The 16349-nt window shown below is 40.1% G+C and overlaps 1 pseudogene; it reads left to right on the forward strand.

The window, feature by feature from the left end:
* The first annotated feature begins 1046 nt into the window (after positions 1 to 1046).
* Positions 1047 to 15931, forward strand: LOC103475399 (F-box only protein 40-like; annotated as a pseudogene).
* The last annotated feature ends 418 nt before the right edge of the window (positions 15932 to 16349 follow it).

A 16349-nucleotide genomic window follows, 5' to 3' on the forward strand; every position in this document is an offset into this window, starting at 1 on the left:
TCATCACAACATGGCTCCTCTACCCTTTAATGACATTTTTATCAGCTTTACTCTGAGAAGTAGCTCATATAATGAGCTCAGCAAATGTGCATTTCTACCAGGTGTTTGCTAAAAGCTGCAGGCTAGTCTGAAGGAGATGGATGGGAGAGTTGCAGGGGGGGTTGCTCTGTGAGGCAGGCCTTGCAGTTTGTTTTTTGATTGTTTTTTACGTAAAACTGAAGATCAGAGGAGGAGCTGTGACTCAAAGGTGGAGCTAAGTTCACCCAGGTGTTTGGCACAGCTGAATGGTTGCCATGGAGATTAAAGGATTTCTCAAACATGTATGAAAGAGTCAAAGCAACACTTAATCATACCTGGATTGAAAACTAGGTATGATTAATGAGGGGATAACATCATAACAAAGTTAATTTTACATAATACTGCCCCTTTAAATGTTCCACAGCTGTCTTCTTAGCCTTACATTACATGTGAAGGACTTGAAATATTTCAAGTTATTTTGAACTTTCAATCTTGCCTGTGCTTCTCTGAGGGCTTTCAATGCCTCAGTGTCACCAAAGGTAACTTACTGCTACTCGCATCATAGAGGTTTGGATGCAGACAAAAGCACCAAATCCCATACCATCAACTAAAACAAAAAGGTTCCAACAATACATGCAGCATGAAGCCATTAGCATCACAGGTTGAGTGAGTTTAGGCTAAATTTGAGACGCAGAACAAAAATACCAGCAGGAACTAAATGCATTTTTCTCAGTGTCGAGTATAAGGGTAATTCAACCTGGAGAGACTCACGCACAGAGAGAGAGAGAGAGAGAGAGAGAGAGAGAGAGAGAGTGGTATTAGAAAGTTTAATTGACAAATGAAAGTCTTTGGCGCTCGGACCCAGGAGGAAGATGTTGCGCTGAAAACTGCTGTCAGAGAGAATGAACCGCTGTGTATGAAAATTAGAGACGTCTTCCCCCCTGGGCCCGGATACTGGTGGTGGAGAGGATGGTGGAGACTGAATGGACATTGAGAACAGCTGGACCTTATCAAGGGAGTGACGCTTGATGATTGGAGGAGGAGACCATCGTCGATTGGTTGGAATCGAGGTGCAGGACGACATCTTGTTTGGGCAGGTGGGATGAATATAATAGTCTTCCAGGCTGAATTTTCGCCTAGGCTTCATTAAAATTACTGGGAACATTCTTAACACTTTCAGCATCAACATTGATGGTTCATTTGTCTATCTTCTTGTCTAAATTATTCATCTCATAACTGTTGCCAGCCTCCAACATCCAAACACATCCCGAAACATTGATCTCAATGTTTTGATTCTAAGTGAAATATGTCAAGTTTTTTTATAAACAACAGAGGTGATTAGGTTCAAACATATCAGATTATCAGTCTGTGTACACTTTAAAAATACCCCAATATGTTTGTAGTAAATTTGAACAACAAACCAAAAAGACTTTGTGATAATAAAAACCAACGAACCCATTGAACCTAAGAACCTGAAAACAAAGGCAAACATCAAACCAATCAATAGATTTAGACCGAAGAGGTAGAAACAGTTTCAGACAGCTGAACTTTTAAAGGAGCTGCATAAACAACACAATCTGAGGGGAGTTTGTGAAGAGGCTTTCATCCAAACATCAGGTCAGAATCCACCTGTTGTCACCTGCTTCCTGCTGCAAGTTCATGGGCTCATTTAGAGAAAGTTTGCTTAGGGTTTTAGGATTATTGCATGTTTTTACAGATCACTTATAATCATCATCATCTCCTTTTTTATACTTGCTGCTGCTGTGTCCTATGACCTTTTGTGGTCCTTCAGTAGGATTCTGTATGCGTGGTTCCCACACGCTGACTAACAACTTCTCCAAATATGAGGTTTAGCAATCATTATCTGAAACATGGGAAGAATTACAGCTACTGGTCAGCTTCACAACACACAGAAAAACAAAAATGTTGAAGCCAACCTGAGGGCGTTTTTGTTTAGATGAGGTTCAGAACATCCAGATGAAAATGTGAGGAGATAAAAGAAAGAATCTGTGGGGGTTTGAGGACAAAAATTGGATTACATGCAGATAACTATCCAAACCACTCCTCATGCTGTTGCCTTCTTATCTCCCCCCTTTTTTAGAAAATGTAATTCAATCCAGTTTATTTATAGAGTTTATTTATAAAATACCAAGCTCAAAACAAAATTAATCTCAGGACAAGTTTATAAGCTTATCCTGAACTGAAATGTCAAACAGCAGCTGTGGAAAAGAAACTCCGAGAGGCCCACCATGCAGAACTTTCATCTTTCTGCCACAGATCTTTTCAAACAGGAAGTAACCAGGTGTCTGGCCTTTGTTTCATTTTATTCCTTGAAAGCTTGTTTACCTGCTTTCTTTTATTTCCAGCTCAGGCATTGGCTGAACCAAGACAGGCTGCAGTATGGAGACAAATGTATGTCACACTGAGGAACCTGGGATTAAGGGGAAAAAATTGTTTGCCTTATGTTCTGACTATGTAGCCAACTTTACCTCACCCATGGCAACCACTTGAAGAAGAATATTACAATTTAGGAATCACCAGATCTTTAAAATATCTCCTCTTCTAATCATTTTAAAGGTTTTGGTGGATGTGCTCTGAATGTGTGTTTGTGTGTCCTCTGTTTGGACACACAAATCTCAGACATCCCTGAAAAATGCTCTCCAAACCTGTTTATGGCCTTCTGGGGCTGCTGGGACTACATCGCTTTAAGGAAACTGGAGCAGAGAGAGAGAATCCTCTTTTGCATAATGATTTCCAGGCTATCGCGTGTTGCTTCCCTTTTATTCCACATACTCCTGTCAGGGTCCATCACTGAGTTGATCCCACTGCGAGACAAACGTTTTATGGCACCGATTTAAGGTTTGACTGATTTATACGTCAGATGTACTTGGCCCAGTAAAGCGCAAGGTCTCACAGATCCCTTTGCAACTTTTATTGCTGATATTTTCGTAGTGGATCAAGAACACTGACAGTCAGTGATAGATTTAAGCAATAAAAACAACAATCTTCTCTAAGGCTGTGCATATTTGAGAATTAGACATTTGCAAATCGCTACACGTAAAAATGAAATTAGCTCTGGAAATCTGAAGATAAATCTCAAACTTCTACAAGATTTGTCTCAGTGGGGATAATATAGGAGAATTTTATGTGTTTAGAATCTTTAACCTCAATTCAAACCAAGATTTACAAATAAAATGTTAACACAGCCTCCAGTTGATAGTAAAAAAAAATCATCCTCCTCTTAATGGAACTGGTATCTACAACTTCAGATGAAGAGAAACATAATCATGTACAGTTTCAAGGAAGATTAGGAAGATAACAGCTAAACTGGGAAATGTGACTCTTTTTTTGCTTTTTGGAGCCACGTCTACAACAAAAGTAACTTGTGTTTGCAACTGAAGGTAGCAGCAAGAAAATCCCAAAAATGTTCTCATCATACAGGTGTGTGAGGTGCAGAGTTTTTATTTATTTTTTTAAATGATATGTAAATGTGTTGATGCCAATGTCCCAGTGTGGTTCTCAGGACGGGATCAGGGTCCAGACTGGTCGCTTTTAGAGCCCTGAATTGAACTCAATTCCTGGATGTTGTTGGGATCTTGTCTTTAATTTTGTGTCTGTCCCAATCATAGTGTTATTCACTTAAGTGTTGGACATGAAAAAATGTCATTTTAATTCACAAGAATTTGGAGTTTCCCTAAACATTCACAGTCTGTTTAACCCTTTTCATGACATTTACTGTACAAGAGAGACAGTCCTGACTGCTGCACCTTCCTGTTTATGTCATGTGATCTACTGTGCTTAAATGTACAAATTGCTCAGTGGTGGAGTGTGAATAAAAAAATCTGACATTAAATTCACTATACATGCGTATGTCTAAGAAGCAGAACCACGTGATTAACTGGAGCTGCAATAAAATACAAGTGGAATTATCAAAGAATCATATCTAACCAAAGTGTTAGCCTAGCACTGCTAACAACGGCTACATCTGAACTTTTAGCTAGAGGAACAAGACAGTAGTTTTATGAAGACTCTAACTGTCATCTTAAGAAGCAAAGAATAAATCCATATGTTTTAACCACCAGTTATTAGTAAATAAATAATCACAGAAAAGATGACTGATTTTGAGGACATAAAATACTGATCATAAAATGTTTAAGGCCAATAAACTATAAATAATTCAACACCAAGACATTTTTCCCATGTCGTAGGGGAAATAATCTGCCAGTGGAACTAGTATGTTTTCATCAATATTAATAAATTATTGGCTTAAAACAAGTTGCTATCTAACTGAACAGTAACTTGTTTGCTTTGTTTTATTTCAAGTGTACGAAAATATTATGCACTAGAAACTAGGTCAAAAATACTTGGCAGTTTGCTTTTTGCAGTGTAGGATCCCTGCTTTTCTCATTTTCCTTCTTCTGCTCTGGACTTTGTCTGCTTGGAGTTTTGTGGTTATAAGAAAACCTTTTCATCGTCATTTACCTGCTTCCAGCTTGTTTGTCTCTCATGATTGACATGTTCTGGTGTTGGCAGAGTGAGTGTTGCTCAGCATAACTGTGACTCCAGCTAACTTTACCTCATAGTGAGGGAAATGTTCAGCTTTTCCCTTTAATTTGTCACTTGTCTATACAAACAGCAGTGACAGAATCACAAAACAAATGACACAGACTGAGAAGATTTAGAAAGCCTGTCAGGAGCTGACACGCCATTACAGACTTCCAGTTTGATGTTATCATTATAACTAAATGCGTTTTCCTTCTGGCATCAGAACTTTAGTTAAAAGTGACCCAGAGTTTTGGGTTTTCTGCTGTTCTAAAGATGGTGATGTTTTTACAAATTATGATAGTTCTGAAAATTTTTAGATTCTTACCAGGGATGAGTTTCAGTTTTGTTTTAAATGATTGAGATTGGGAAAATTAGATTAGAGGAAAGCACCTAAGATATTTCAGACTGAAACTAGTCTGAGATATCTGATTGGCACAGTAAGAGCTGTTCGTCTGTCTCTTCCTGGCACTGGTACCTTTAGCGGGATCTGTCTCACATCTCCCAGCAGGAAGCAGAACTAAAGTGATCAGTTGTGTAATAAAATGCTATAGTAACCTGTGGCCCTGCTCCATATATTTCAGTTGAAAAGTTGCTATCCTTCCCTCACTCTTATATAGCTTCACCACATGTGTGAGGGAGTTTTTTTCTTTTATTCCTCCCTATGTTGTTATCATTCTACCACCCTTCTGGAGTGACTGCGGAGTGCTTTCTGCATGTCGGTGTAATGTGATGGGCAGAAAATTTGGGGCCATGCGTAAAGGGGATTTCTAAAGATTTAGTGCACTCATAACTTACACGGCAAAGATGATCTGACTTCCTCCTAGCAAGAAACCTGTGAGCAGCCAGGTTCAGGTTCAGGATGTTTAGTCTTAAATCACAGAGTCAATCTCACAACACACTCTTCAATGAGTCATGCAATGCAGGCAAACAGATAATACTTTATACTTAAATGAAAATTACAGACAATAATGGCTGTCTGCTCAGGTAAGACAAAGCAATGCAGCCAACTGGGTCATGGAGCGCCAACTCTTCCAGCACAAGAGGCTAAAACACAAACTGCCCACCAGCATCTGTTAATCTGCCTTTCTCATTTACTTGTTTTATTGCTGTGGGAACTTTTAGCAAAGCAGACAGAGGGGAGGTTTCCAATCCCTCTACGGTATGAAGTCCACCCGCAGTCCAGCCCCTCTGTGCACCAGGGCTGCTGCTCTCTGGAGACCCAACCTTCAGGTCATGTTTGGAGCTCCTCTTGGTGTTCCCTGGGGTGACGGTTGTTCTGTTTATGTTATAAACCAACTTGGCACCAGTTTGTAAAGAGAAGGGTGTGTTGGTTTGTGTCAGCAGAACACAATGCATGATGAATACAGGCATGGTGACATTGCCAGTGACGCAGCATATTTGCGGTGCACATAAAGAACTTCCATTTAAAAAGAAGGAAGTGAATTATTTTATTTGGTAATAATTGCTATATTTGCCTAAATTTAGAGCTAAAGTTTAAAAAAGATCAAATTAAAAACTGGCAAGATTGCAAGTTTATTACCAGACAACACAGACGATTAAGTGTGACAACGTGGTTAAGTGAGTTTACCACTTATCCCTTATTCTTATTTATGAGAAGCATAAACACACCGATTGACCCAACAGTCGTGTGTTTGGACTGTGGAAGCTGGGATACCCAGAGAGAACCCACACATGCACATGCACAGAAAGACCCCTATTTATTTTTTATAAATTAAAAAAAAATTTTTAGGTAAAACTTGTACTCTGTCTATAAAAGAACACATTTTATGACGTGTGAGATAGTGCAGCAAAGAAAGCAGGATCAGCAGCCAGCTCCACATTCTGCTGGTGGATCTTATTGCTTAGCACCTTTAATTTGTGACATCCAGCTCCAGTAGCCAAAATCTTACTGGTTTTACTTCAAATCAGCAACATACCTGCACTTCATAAAGCATACAACGATAAAACAGATGAAATCAAACAACAAAATCTAAACAAAGAAACAGGAATAAGATTATGACTCTAATTTTCAAATTCATTTACATAAATAAATAGTCTGCAAAATAAAACATCTAATATATGACGACTCAAAAGGTTACTTCAAAGAAAACGAACAATACAATACAAAAAAAAACCCTTTCCCTCTCCCATTTGGTAGAACCCTGTGATGTAATCAGTGACGTCATACAGCCATTTAAACAGGAAGTGCTGGGGCGGCCATGCCCATGCATCAAGGACAAACTATGGTGAGTAAAAAGAAACAAATAATTCACCAGAAATGTGCCTTGAAACAACAGAAACATTTATATCCATCTAATTGTTTGGAAGTGTTAGCTTTAAATGAAGCTAACACTTTATTTAAAGTGTGTTAGCAACATAACGCTAGCACAAACAAACCTGGGATAATGAGTGAAACCAAGTTACAGCAATGTTTAAATTAAAGCATTATAACCAACTATATAAAGATGAAATAATTCAGAAATAGATTTAAGGAGCAAGTGGTAAATAAATACAATCTTCTTAATGGATACTGATTGTTAATATTGAATTCTGGTGTTTTCCAAATGAATAACCAGCTGTGACAGAGCAAGGCCCAAACTGTAAAGAGCCTTCAGCTGAATTTCATTTTGTGGTCACATCCAGTTAAGCTTATCTCCCTCCTGCAACCACTAATAATATAGATTTAAGTTAAGCTGAAAGAAGAATCTAGCTTTCATTGGTTGTCAAGTGTTCTTGGAAGGCCCCTGACACTTTGAGGGCCCTCAGCTGTGACCTGGCTTGCTTGTACGTTGTGCTGGCTCTGCGGTGGGTCTTAGGAAGGTCGAAGTGTGAGCTCACTCATCCTCACCCCTCCTTCTGCATTTCACACCCATAATGGGCTATGACTTGTTTGTGCATCTGCTGGAGCTGCTTGTTTCGTCACCAAGAGGAGCTGTGTCAATATTTGTCAAGTCGTAACTCACTGATTCACAGGGCAAGCGCCCAATAACGCTTTGGTGAAAGGATTTTTTTAGGCGTGATTGAAGTCTTCCACTCAATCACAAATAAGCGCATGTGTTTACAGGCTCAAACAGGAGCGCCGCCATAAAGACGGTTAAGAGGGAAGAAGGAAGCAAAGTGGGGAACACTGGCAAATGTGGAAATGAAGGATTTTATTTGTTCAGCTGCACAAAACATCACAAAGTGCTTTTATCATTGTTAAGCAGTCAAATAACCTGGAGTAACCAGAAACCCCAGTTATAATAAATGAACCTTTAAACTTCCAAACTCTTTGATTTCACAGGATTACTTGCTATTCCTCCTAGTTTGGATTATTCTGAGAGAACCAATAAAGTAGCTTGTGGGGTTCCTCAGGGCTCAATTTTCAGACACTGTTTATTCAACATCCATATGCTTCCCCCAGCTCAGACTATAAAATATTCAAATTATTTTCCATATGTGTGTTGATGACAAAGCTTTCTATTCTTGAGCCACCACATGACCACAAGTGAAAACATTCCCTTACAGTCACTGAGTGACTGTTTCCATAATGTCAGGGAATAAATAAGATTTCCTCGACTGTTGGCTTCTTTAAATCAGAACCAAAATATTTTTTTGCAGTTCAGTTTTATCATGCTTTTCCAATATATTTGTTTTAATTTCAAGCCTTTATAAGCATCACTATAAAGCGAACTGCCAGACCTTAGAGTTTGTCTTTTTAATGACTGTTATTATTTTGTGTGCTTTTAAAATTAAGCACCAGATGTAATTTTATTTTACTACTCACATTACCAACAATGTCGTAGTCATAGCTGCATATTTATTCATTTTGTTGGACATACTCTTGTAGCTACTACATTCCTCAATTTGAGACTAAACTCAGATTGTGTTTTGCAGTTACATAGCAGCTAAATGCAGACAAACAGAAGAAAAGTGAAGATAAACTGTGAATCTAAAAGTTTATTGTTTATACTAATTTGATCTGCGTGCAAGTCTCATCCAGGGAGGATTCTTGAAACCTCAAACACTCAAGTGGATGGATTCACATCACAAAGCTGCCTGTAAGCAAACTTCACTTTTAGCCTCCTGTAATTTCTGTGGGCCAGGCATCACCCATCTGGGACATCTGCATCGCTCCAACAAATGTTATGGATCACTTCCAAACAGCATTTGACATCAGTGTTGTGTGAACGGCACCCTGTTGCTCCTTGTCCTTGTCAGCGCTCAAAGACGGATTGTGGATCCCAATCAGCCGTGAATCACTGTTTGGCACTGGTTCTATACAAAACTTAAATACTGTGTGTACAGAAGAAAAATGTGTCTGATAAATAAAAGGTTGACATAGATTACAGCAAATCTTTCTTTGGCACAGATAGGATAGAAACCAGACAGAAAGACAGTCGTGGGAATTCTAAATCTTTCTGCACTTTGTCTTTTTTTCGACCTCATTATTTTGCAGCAGTTACTGACTAAGACACAAGTGTGTTTTCTCTGTGTCGTACAGTGTTTGTTGGACTCCCACCAGGGAGGAATTAAAATCAGAGACTGGTCTTCCTGTCATGCTTCTGAACTCAGCTGATGAGGTTTTGATTAAAGCAACTGAAATCCAAACCTCGCTCCCTGTGTGTTCACTTTCAACTCTTAAGGCCAAAGCACAAGCAGACGACCACCAGAGTAAAAGCATGCATGACGACACACATGTGTAACACCGTCTGTCCATATGTGCGTCCTCACTAAATCATTGCTGCCCCAACGGGGGCGGGGGCCATCGTTCACCCTGTGACCCCTGAATTGGCCAGTTTAGCACCCAAAGCAAAGTGTGGGATGCATTTAACCAAAACGAGCAGTTGGAACATCTGGAACTTTTTAACCCTGGCTAAATAAATATGTGGAAGAAGATATGTGGTTCTTGTGTAGCAATTTGACACTCTGATGCACTTTTGGGTCCAATTCCAAAGAGGTGCATAAAAATAGATTTTCTTCTTTGATTAATGTTTTTTTAAAAAAAAATCCATCCATTGTCTACACCCAGTTATCCTTGAAGAGTTGCTGGTACCATCCAGTTCAGTAGTCCATCACAGGGCAACACACGCACACACACACGCATACACGCGCACACACACACACGCGTGAAGACACACTTTTTAAAAGCATAAGCTTCTTCTCAGCTCATTCAGTAGGTAGGCTGAAAGCTCAATTTAATCATTTCTTTTTATTCTTTTTCTGCAGAAACATTATTTAAAATGATTTGGTTCATATTTATTTTGAGACAGATGCACTGAAAGACGGTGAGTAATGGAGTCTTCTTGTTTCCACAGATCTGCAGCTTCAGATACAGAAACCTGCAGACGCCACATTTTAAAGATGGTGAGTTAACGCTTAAATAATAACACTAATCTATGACTTTGATTCCACTACAGCAGACATTTTTTAAAAACTTTGAATTTACTTAGCATGCTACTGAATTTCCCTTTAATTAAAAATAAAATCTGGCCTTCTGAAGATAAATACTAAAATAGAGTTTGAATGAAAGAAGCACATGGTCACCATGATGTTGTCTTCTGTTTGTTTTTAAGTCTTAAAACTGTCGTATTCATCATTGCCCTCACAATACAGAATGTTTTATGTTTTGTAAGTTTATTGCATCAGAAAAGTTTGACTTTAGATGAAGCTCATGCAAGATTTTTTAAGGACATCTCGTTTTGAATCTGTAAAAATCTAAATATTATCTAAGACTTCAGGCAGGAAAAGTGAAAGGATGAAAATGACAATAATTTATACAAGTAACAAAAAAATAACAAAATCTGGCAAAAGAAAATGTTTCCAAATCAGTTTCTTTCCATAGAAAAACTTAAGAAACTTTAAGAAAAACTGCAAGTGTGTGTCTGTGTGTGGTGAATTTTGGTTAAAACCTGTTTGTTTTTCATTCAGTGGGTAGAAAATCCAGAAATGTTACTAAAATAAGAGGAGCGATACTTTATAATAAAATTACTCAAGTAAATGTAAATGAATAAAAGTGACTAGTAACTCCCTGCTCTGCTGCTAACAGTCTGCTGTGTCATTGTTTCTCAGAGTCACCGTTCTCCAGTAGCATCTCCACTGTGACTCCTGCTACAGCCGGCGCTGCAGGGCTCTGGTGGAGCCTTCTGGCAGCTGCGCTCTCCTTCCCTGCCGTCTGCTTTGCGGAGCTGTTTTTCACCTGTGCAAAGAGGAGGATCACATGCTGCTGTGCCCCAACGTGAGGGTGCCGTGCCTCAACGCTGAGTACGGCTGCCCGGTCCAGCTGCCCCGCTCCTCGAGGGCGGCTCACCTGCAGGTGTGTCCGGTCAGCGTGGTTTGCTGCTCCATGGAGTGAAACCGCTGGCCTTCCAACATCGCCTGTTCTCAGCCGCACACCGAGCTGTTTGAAAACCTGCTCAGGGAACGAGAGAGGTTCGGATGTTTGGACCTGGCCATGGCTCTGCAAGACCAGGATGCTCTGTTTCACTCCATCAAGATGAAGAAACTGTTCCCGGAGCTGATCCAGACCGCGGAGGAGGAGGCGAGGGAAGAACAGAGGCTGGAGGAGGAGATGAAGAAGGAGGAGGAGAAGAAGAAACAGGCTCTCATGGAGAAGGAGGCAGCAGAGAGAGCAGCTGCAAAAGAAGCAAGGGACAAAATATGGGAAGCAGTTAACATGGTTAATGTGAATTTCCCTGATGAAAAACAAGATGTGGATGAGAAGGAATTTGAAGAAAATCAGCCGGTGTTGTCTCAAGCAGAGAGGGAGGCCGTAGCCAGAGCATCAGAAGTGGATGCTGGTCTGTTGGAGAACTACAACGCCTGGGAGCGCATGTTCAGCATGGAGATGGGAGGCTGCAGGGAATCCGAGGGCACGGCTGCAGCAGGTAGAGACATCAGGCGAGAGGAAAAGGAAGAGGGAAAAGCCTTGGTTCAATGAAGGAGGAGGAGGAGGCAACCTGTGCTGGTGCAGCAGCATCCACCAGCAGTGCGTGCTCCTCCTCTCTTACTGGGAAACCCAAAAAGAAGAGCTTTGTGTATGGAAAACTAGAGCCGATGAAAATCATCACTGTGCGCACGTTTAAAATCCCGACCAGCTTCACAGCCAGACAGCGTCGCATCTGTAACCCGGGCTTCTACAAGAGAGAAAACCAAGCAGTGGACACCAGCAACCTGGGTGTGGCGCCAGGCGACATGCCAGTGTGGGAGGAGGTTCAGGTGAGTTGACCTCCATGTCATCTTCTGATAGGAAAGGTCTTTTAAACATGCAAAATTATTTAGGAAGCCCATATGATTACAATCTGATACACTGCAAAACCACAAAATCTTTAAAAGTTCTTTTTTTTTTAAATATCTTAGTTCACTTGAGATAAGAAAAACAAACTTATAAGTAACATGTCAGCCAGAAATATGAGCTTGTTTTAAGTAAACTTAATAATGATGAAAAAGTACTTGTTCCATCAGCAGATTAATTGCTGAAAAATTACTTCTGAGTTAGTTTTGTCTTATTTCGAGTGTACTATCTGCACTAGAAAGTAGACAAAAATACTTGGTAAGATTTTGTGGTTTTGCAGCGTAGAAGATTGTAAACACACTAAAGCATTGTAACGATTCTGTGTTTTAGTTCGGCTGGTGCCCATATGGTTATGTGTATTTGTTGTATGTTACATTGTGATCTTTATTGTTATGTGTATAAAGTTATAGCTTTCCCCTGTCTGACTCTGCTATCTCCCAATCACATGTGATAGACCTGTCATGTGGGCGGGGGATCCGAGGAGCAGCAGGGACAGGACCGGAAGAGGAGGGAGTTCGGGTGTGTTAGCAGGAAGCTAGTTCGGGGAGCCCACGGTTGGTTAGAGGTGTAAGCTGTGACCTCAGAAATGGTGGCTCGTTTCTGTTCACTAATAAACCCATCTGTGGTGTGCTGGCGTCATTACAGTATTTTGCATGTCCGTCTATGCTAGCAGATGAAAGCTATAGCCAGGCTAATTTTACTAGTTCGGCAGCCAGTAGGTAAATACTACATATTTATCTGAGTATTACACGTAGAGTACTAAAAAATTGTGATCAAGTAATATTTGTAATATACTTATATTGTTCGTAAGTTAGTTCGCAATGTGGTTAGTTCTAAACTTTGGCTAGTTTATTGTTGTCTCCAAAGCAACTCCATTGCAACAACCTACCAAGTTCGGTGTCCGTTACAAAGTTCACGGAAGTGCGACGTCAGTAAACTAAATTAAAGGCAGGTGTGGTTGACTTTTTAAAAAATTTCTCCTTTGGGTTTGACTTCCCTCGCAGGCCTCCCTGCTGTGCTCCCTGGAGAGGGAGCGGAGGGGTCACCTCCTCGCTGAGAGCACGTCCTCGGACAGCCTGCGGATGGATGAAGGCACGCAGACCTACAACTTCCTGTCCGCTTTTTCCACAGGAACACGTCGCTGGCTGACCTGACAGCTGGAAAACCGCTGGAGCTGCACCTGCAGCTGCACCTGCAGGTGGAGAGCGTCACCAGCCGGCACAACAAGGCCAGCTCCGCCTTCACCGTCCTCTGCGGACACACCTTCCAGCGCACGGAATACGGAAAACACTTCAAGCGAGTCTTCCTCATCAGCTCATCATTTAAATATATTATAATAAATCCCTCCTAAAAATAAAAATTTAAGCAGATTTACCAGCACTTCTATAGGTTTAGAGCACACAAAACTGTACTCTAGTAGGAGTAGAAGTACTTCAACATATTTTCACTGAAGTAAAAAGTATCCATCCAAGTAATTATTCAAGAGTAAAAAGAATTTGGTAAAAAGTCTACTCAAGTACTGAGTAACTGATCTAATTATTAATCGTTTAATATTTAAAATGACATAATCATATTAAGTCAAGTGGAAATTTTGGTATTTTAATGATCAAAGGTAACAAAAAATAACATTTGTCAAAACACAACTTTCCAAATCAGTTTCTTTCAATAAAAAAAAATCTGAAAATTTAACAGAAACTGCAGGTGTGTCTGGTGAATTTTAATTAAAATACTTTTGTTTGATTTTTTAACGGGTAGAAAATCCAGAAATTTTACTCAAGTAAGAGTAATACTCCAAAATAAAATTACTACATGACTTTTCAGCAGATTTAAAGTAGCAAAACTACATTTTCCCAAAACAGTTACTCAAGTAAATGTAATTATCTGACTAGTTACTACCCAGCTCTGATGCATTCTGTCTATTTGCCTTTGTTGATGGAAATGGCCGGTGCAGGAACATCCTCAGCTACATTCAGCTGTGTGTGAACGGCTGCTTTGAACAGCGGTGCCCCCTAGCGTACATGGGATGTACCTACAGCCAGAGGAGGTTTCGGCCTCCCACATATGAAGCCACCGTCAACTTCAAGTGAGAGAAAAACATGTTTTCAGACAAGTTTATGCAACATTATGATTATAGAAATGTGAACAGACAGAGAGATAAAAGTGGAAATTGACGAACTCAAACTGGTAGAAATCAGTTCCTGAGATGATTAAAATGAACATGACAGTGAACATAACTAGAAGTAAAGATACTAAAACACTGAAAAACAAAGCAACACCAAGTTTTTTTTTTTAACATTGTAACATGGTGTAAAGCTAAAAAGTCACTCTTAAATAATACTGCCCCATTAAACATTTTAGCTCTGTTACTGTTGAAGTAATTAGCTTTTCTTTGTTTTGAGCATTATTATTAATTATACCATTTGATAGAAACATTTTAGTGACCAAGGTGACCCACCAAAAATTTCATTTTTTTAAAATCTCATCAAAATTTGCAAATTAATAATTTCAAGTCACTATCTGACCCCGCTTGTTTCTAAAACATGCAGGATAATCCTGAAGCTATCATTTCTTCGACCAGACTTCAACATGCAGATACACCAAACTGTTTCATCTGCTTCCAGTGAGGAGCTGGGCTGCTTTGGCCTGCATCCGTCCACCCCGTTTTCTCCGCCTGCGGGTGGAGGTCACGCCAAAGGAGGGGAGGACAGTCTGAGCTCGCTGCCCTATGAGGTGCTGTGCCACATGGCCAGCTTCCTGGACAGCCAGTCCCTGTCCCAGCTGGCCCTGGTGTCCAGCCTCATGAGGCAGGTCTGCTCCTCCCTGCTGCAGGACAGAGGGATGGTGACGCTCCGCTGGGAGAAGACCAGCTCCTCACATGGGAGAGCCAAGTGGAGGGTGACACACAGGGTGAGCTGTAACCCAAACATCCAAAGAGTTAAAAGCAAACCCAGGACGAAGCTRWTCCTGTGGACAGACMATCCCTCTCCCAGTGYCAACTAGAAMAACCAATCAGAGCSAGGAGGCGGGRCTTAGCKCTGCCTTCCTCTTTGGTCTCTGCTACGCTGCTGCTAGCATAAACTGTCGTGAATGCTAAAGCTAGTTAGCAAAGCCACCAATGGAGATGCTAACAAACTGTCACGACCAGAGGTGGGTAGAGTATCCAGCAATTGTACTAAAGTAAGAGTAGCACTACTAAAACATATTTTTACTCAAGTAGAAGTAAAAAGTATCCGTCCGAGAAATTACTCAAGTAAAACAGTATTTGGTAAAACGTCTACTCAAGTACCGAGTAACTGATCAAATTATCAATGTTTAAAAATTACATAATCAGATGGACCAAAATGTAAAGTAAAGTGGAAACGTCGATATTTTAATAACCAACATGACAATAATTCATATAAGCAAAAAAAAAAAAAAAAACAAAATCGGGCAAAATAAATTTTTTCCAAATCATTTTTGGTTGAAAGTGAAGCGTTTCTTCATCATAACCATGGAGGAGATTTATGTTTTCACAGATTATGTGTCTTATGACATGGTGACTGACAGTTTTAACATATACATAAAAAATATACTTTTTAATAAATTTACACATTGGACCTTCAGTGAAAATACTGACCTTTGAAAATAAGACACAGACCGTTTTCCCCTCTGTCCTTCAGGTGTGGCAGTTTAGCTCCCTGTTCTCTCCTGTGGACGCCTGGAGCTTCAGAGACGTCCCGTCCATCTCGGAGCATCTCAAAGTTTGTCCCTACAGCGAGGTTGAGTCCAAGACTGAGAAAATTCGCTTGCCTCGTGTTCAAGAAGAAATTAAACCGAAGAAGAGCTGCGAAGGTCCCATGCTGGTCACAATGTTCCAGGAGAAGAGGATCATGATGTAGGAGCTGCTGTTGGACCTCAGTTCAATTACATTCAATTATACTTGTTCTCTCTCTCTTTCCATACCCATTAATTAGAAATGGAGCTTTGTTACGGCCCAAGGTCTTTTCCTCTGGGTTTCTAACATCCATGTCTTTGGACTCTCTAATTCAGTGGTGTCAAACTCATTTTTATTTTGGGCCGAATCAAAAATCTGAATGTTCTTAAAGGGCAGGTTGCACCAGAATCTATTGATAAAACCAATAAAACTGTTAAAATATCAATAAATAACTGTTCCTCCAGGATTTGTGATTATTTTAGTGTTTATTTTTGCAATCAAAATGACTTTGTGGTGAAAATTAAGAAATATTTATAATTGTTTTTTTTTACAGTATTTATGCTAATGTATGATGTTAAATGTGACTCTTTATCACTTGCTGCATCAGTTACGAATTCAATGTTTTTGACCAATTTTGAGAAAATTAGCAGTAAAATCAGGACAAAAATGTGGAAATGTGTTGACTTTGTGTGATCTTTGCAGATTTGTGAAAAACTGGAAGGACTCATTGATGTAATTTGGAGTCCAGAGGGCCACATAAAAAGCTACGGCGGGCCAGATTTGGCCCCCGGGCCTTGAGTTTGACACCTGTGCTCTAAT

This window comes from Poecilia reticulata, linkage group LG14 (genome assembly GCF_000633615.1).
Source record: "Poecilia reticulata strain Guanapo linkage group LG14, Guppy_female_1.0+MT, whole genome shotgun sequence".
In the NCBI taxonomy this organism is placed as follows: domain Eukaryota; kingdom Metazoa; phylum Chordata; class Actinopteri; order Cyprinodontiformes; family Poeciliidae; genus Poecilia; species Poecilia reticulata.